Genomic DNA, 5,647 nt, shown 5'->3' with positions numbered 1-5,647 from the left:
CCCTATACCTATTCCTTTTTCAGTATTCCCCAGTGTTGCTCAGGCCCAAACCTTTGGAGTCATGATTGGCGTCTCTCTTTCTTTCTCATCTTCATCCAGTACATTAATAAATCCAGTCACCATCACCTTGAAAATATATCCAGAAACCCACCACTTTCTACCACCTCCCCCACTGACTGGTCCACTGGTCCAAGCAATCTTTTATCTGCATTATTGCAATCCCTTTCCAGCTCCTATTCCTTACTCCACTATTAACCCCCTATAGTTTATTCTCACAACAACCAGAATAAGCCTTTTAAGATAAGGCAGAATATGTCATATCTTTGCTCAAAGCTATGTAATGGCTTCCCATGGTTTTTAGAATAAAAACATGGTCTTTCTTCAGCTAGTATGAAAGACCCCAACATGATCTAGACTATTTACATGGCTACTTCTCTGACCTCATTTCATAACACTCTCCTCCTTATTTACTCTGCTCTGATATCATTGACTTTATCGATGCTTAAAAATGATGTACACATTTAACATCAGAGCTTATGTACCTGATGTTCCCTTTGCTTGAAATGCCCACTCTGTTATTTCATCCAGGTCTTTGTTGAAATAACTACCTCCTCAGAGAGGCCTTCTCAAATCACTCTAACTAAAATAGCACTCCTCAAAAAACTAAAATAAAATAGCACCCTTCTGTAACTTCAATCTCTTTTCCAGACTTACTTTTCTTCACAGCACCTACTAGTACCTAACATATTTCATCTCTTTGCTATATGTTCATTTTCTTTCTCCTTCTTAGAATATAAACTCCATGAAGAAAGGACATTTTATTCATTGTTTTATCTGTGTGCTTTGTGCTCAGTCACCATAGCATGTCCGACTCTTTGTGACCCCCTGGGCTACCCCTGGACTGTAGCCCACTAGGCTCCTCTGTCCATGGGATTTTCCAGGCAAGAACACTGGACTGGGTTGCCATTTCCTTTTCTAGGTGATCTTCCTGACCCAGGGATCTAACCTTTGTCTCTTATGTCTCCTGCATTGGCAGGTGGATTTTTTACCCACTGAACCACCTGGAAAGCCCAGGTTATAACTACCTAACACTTAAAAGGAGTACCCGCCATCATATGCTCTCAATATATATTTGTCCCATAAATAAATAAAAACAGAAACCACATTGTTTTCTACAAGCACACAATGTACACTTTCCAGTCGTTAATTAACTTCTCTGCAGCATTTGACATTTTGCTACTTCTCTGTCTTGAAACTCTCTCCTTGGATTGTGAAACTCCCCTAGTTATCCCTCACTCATCATTGCTTCCCAGACTCCTATTAGAGGACCCTTTTCTCTACTTCAAATATGATCATTCTTCAGATTCCCTACTAAAGCTAGGTTCTCTATTAAGACCACAACTCTCAGGACTTCCCTGCTGGTCCAGTAGCTAAGACTTTATATTCCAAATGCAGGGGGCCAGGGTTCAATCCCTGGTCAGGGAACTAGATCCCACATATCACAACTAAAAGTTTGAAAGCCACTACTAAAGATCCTGCATGCCACAACAGTGGTCAAAGATCTCATGTGCCACAACTAAGACCCAATTCAGTTCAGTCACTCAGTCATGTCTAACTCTTTGTGACCCCATGGACTGCAGCACACCAGACTTCCCTGTCCATCATCAACTCCTGGAGCTTGCTCAAACTCATGTCCATCAAGTCAGTGATGCCATCCAACCATTTCAACCTCTGTCGTCCCCTTCTCTTCCTGTCTTCAATCTTTCCCAGCATCAGGGTCTTTTCCAATAAGTCAGTTCTTCACATTAGGTGGCCAAAATATCAGAACATCAGCTTCACCATCAGTCCTTCCAATGAATAGTCAGGACTGATTTCCTGTAGGATGGACTGGTTGGATCTCCTTGCAGTCCAAGGGACTCTCAAGAGTCTTCTCCAACACCACAGTTCAAAAGCATCAATTCTTCAGCACTCACCTTTCTTTATAGTCCAACTCTCACATCCATACATGACTACTGGAAAAACCATAGCTTTGACTAGATGGACCTTTGTCAGCAAAGTAATGTCTCTACATTTTAATCTGCTATCTAGGTTGGTCATAGCTTGTCTTCCAAGGAGCAAGTGTCTTTTAATTTCATGGCTGCAGTCACCATCTGCAGTGATTTTAGAGCCCCCAAAAATAAAGTCTGTCACTGTTTCCATTGTTTCCTCATCTATTTGCCATGAAGTGATGGGATCAGATGCCATGATTTTTGTTTTTTGAATGTTCAGTTTTAAGCCAGATTTTTCACTCTCCTCTTTCATTTTCATCAAGAGGCTCTTTAGTTCTTCTTCACTTTCTGCCATAAGGGTGGTGTCATCTGCATATCTGAGGCTATTGATATTTCTCCCAGCAATCTTGATTCCAGCTTGTGCTTCATCCAGCCTAGCATTTCACATGAAGTACTCTGCACAGAAGTTAAATCAGCAAGGTGACAATATACAGCCTTGACATACTCTTTCCCAATTTAGAACCAGTCTGTTGTTCCATGTTTGGTTCTAACTGTTGCTTCTTGACCTGCATACAAATTTCTCAGGAGGCAGGTAAGGTGGTCTGGTATTCCCATCTCCTGAAGAATTTTCCACACTTTGTTGTGATTCACACAGTCAAAGGCTTTAGTGTAGTCAATGAAGCAGAAGTAGATGTTTTTCTGGAATTCCCTTACTTTTTCTATGATCCAATGGATGCTGGGAATTTGATCTCTGGTTCCTCTGCCTTTTCTAAATCCAGCTTGAATATCTGGAAGTTCTCGGTTCACATACTTTTCAAGCCTGACTTGGAGAATTTTGAGCATTATTTTGCTAGCATGTGAGATGAGTGCAATTGTGCAGTAGTTAGAATATTCTTTGGCCTGGTACAGTCAAGTAAATAAATATTAAAGGAAAGAAAAAAAAGACCATGACTCTCCTAGCTCTATATATTCCCCTGACTGGTCTTAATCATCCTCATGGCTTATTTATCATCTTTATGTTGAAAACTTTTCAAATCTGTATCTCTCTCTTCTCTCTTTATACCTGCATATATGACTGACTGATGAATATCTCCAAGTACATGTACCACAGATACTTAAACCTCAAAATGTGTCAAACACTGAACTGTTAGCTTCTCCTCTGTCCCATCTTCAGTTCCCACCCACTTCTTCCTTCAGGATTCTGATCTCATTGAAAAATACCACCATTCAACCAGTTACTTAAACCAAGAACCGGAAAACTAACCTTCATTTCTCAGTTTTCTTCACACCCTGTGTTCGTCCAATCAATCACCAAGTTGAACATTTCAACAACAAATTTCATACTAAGCACCTACTATGTAGTAATAAATCTGAAGAAAAGTGGCTTTACGATTGGCTAAGCAGCTTCACAGTGTTACAGCACCAGTTGGCATCTCTGATTCTGTTTACGTTAAGACCCTCAAGGTCTTAAATTGGCTTCAGGCATACCTTCACAGAACATTTCCAAAAGCAGAAAGCAAGGGATAGGAGTGAAACAAGAGGGCTTTCCTCAAGTTGCAATCTTTTTTGATCAGGGAGAAAAGTCATTCCCAGAAACACCCTAGCAGACTTCCCTTTATGTTGCTTTGGCCAGAACTGGGTCCAATTATGAAGGAGACTGAGAAAGCAAGCATCTGGCAAAGCGAAACAGGGTTCCCTCAATCCCTGGGATTGAACACATGCATACCCTTTAAAAAAAGAGGGGAGTTTATCTTGGCAACAAATAAGAGAAAAAAAGTGGTTTCAGAGACAGCAATCAAAATTGATTTCCACAAAAACAGACATGGAGCTTGCATTTTAATTAAGGAGAAATTTTAAACATAAATATACAAACAAGGTAATTTCATATGCTATAAATGCTACAAAATCAGGTGATGTGATAAAAAGTAATGTGCATATTTTGATGGTAAAGCTGATAGAATTTGCTAGTGGAACTGAACATGACAGCATGTTAAAAAGATGATTTCAACTGCGAGTCTCTCCTCGTAGCAGAAGCACAGAGTACTAATCACAATGGGGGCTGCTCAAGGCATCACAGGTATTTAGAAAGTTTCTTCCTCTCTTTGGCCAATTTTAGTTGAAATGAGCACAACTGAAACTGTAACCAAAGGAGGCATTATGCTTCCAGAAAAACCTCAAGGAAAAGTATTTCAAGCAATAGTAGTAGCTGTTGGATGGGGCTCTAAAGGAAACCAGCTCCTGTGAAAGTTGGAGATAAAGTTAGAGTTAATTCTTCCTCCAGAATATGGAGGCATTAAAGTGGTTCTAGACAGTAAGAATTATTTCTTATTAGAGATGATGACATTCTTGGAAAATAAGTAAATGGAAATAAATTACTATTGAGATGGCACCACGTGAAGCTGTCAATCCCAGGGAAGTTTTGAAATCTTTCATGTAAATAATTTCTATGCTTTCCTTTTATAATAAACTAATGATATCCAAATTAATGACATCCAGTGTCTCTAAAATTCAGTTTCATTGCACTGATTTAAATATTTCCAAAACAAACAGACAACAACTCCAAACAAAAAATGACTCCAAAGGTAATACTCATTTCCATTCATAAATGAAGCTTGAGAAAGATAATAATGAGTGTAAAGTCATACCATTATTAACTGATAGTCAGAATTGAAATTAGTACTATCTGAAATCAAAGTCAATTTTCTCTCCCCTATACATCTATCTGTGGGGTGAAAAAATACACAAAATGCCATATATAAATTTATAACATTGTAACACAAAGAATAAAAAGTCAAGTGTTTGAAAATAGTTGATGCTTAGAAACTTGTTCTATTTATTATTTTTGTCTTTCATTATAGGATTGGTTAAAATGAACAAAATACTTTGTAAAGTTTTGTGTCTAAACCAAATATGGAACTATCAAAAATGTTACTGACTTAAAACACACACACACACACACACACACACACACACACACACACACACACGCATTACTGACTGTTAGAAAGTAGCAAATGGCCAGGATATTAAGTAGCAAAGATAGGAGATTCAAATAGCAACACAGGGTTTTCCCACTATATCAGACTCAGACCAAATAGTTACAGGTCCTGAAACACTCTGACAAAAAGACCTACAAAATCAGTTAAAAAGTTAAGACAGTGGATAATACTGTTTATATTCAAGTGATAGATAACTACTATTCAGTTGTTAAATATAGACAAAGTATACATATCTATATATAATATAAACAAATAGAGCTATGTACGCCAAAGTCTTTGATTGTGTGGATCACAACAGACTGTGGAAAATTCTTCAGGAGATGGGAATACCAGACTACCTTACCTGCCTCCTGAGAAATCTGTATGCAGGTCAAGAAGCAACAGATGGAACTGGACACGGAACAACAGACTGGTTCCAAATTGGGAGAGGAGTACATCAAGGCTGTATATTGTCACCTCGCTTGTTTAACTTCAATGCAGAGTATATCATGTGAAATGCCAGGCTGGATGAAGCACAAGCTGGAATCAAGATTGCTGGGAGAAATATCAATAGCCTCAGATATGCAGATGACACCACCCTTATGGCAGAAAGTGAAAAAGAACTAAAGAGCCTCTTAATGAAAGAGGAAAGTAAAAAAGCTGGCTTAAAACTCAACATTC

General features: G+C 38.6%; 1 pseudogene; it reads left to right on the top strand.

The window, feature by feature from the left end:
* Positions 1 to 370: 370 nt before the first annotated feature.
* LOC129650870 (10 kDa heat shock protein, mitochondrial-like) lies at positions 371 to 4,861 on the top strand (annotated as a pseudogene).
* Positions 4,862 to 5,647: the final 786 nt, after the last annotated feature.

Source organism: Bubalus kerabau, chromosome 1, assembly GCF_029407905.1.
Source record: "Bubalus kerabau isolate K-KA32 ecotype Philippines breed swamp buffalo chromosome 1, PCC_UOA_SB_1v2, whole genome shotgun sequence".
Taxonomy (NCBI): domain Eukaryota; kingdom Metazoa; phylum Chordata; class Mammalia; order Artiodactyla; family Bovidae; genus Bubalus; species Bubalus kerabau.
This window is presented reverse-complemented; position numbering and strand designations above follow the sequence as displayed.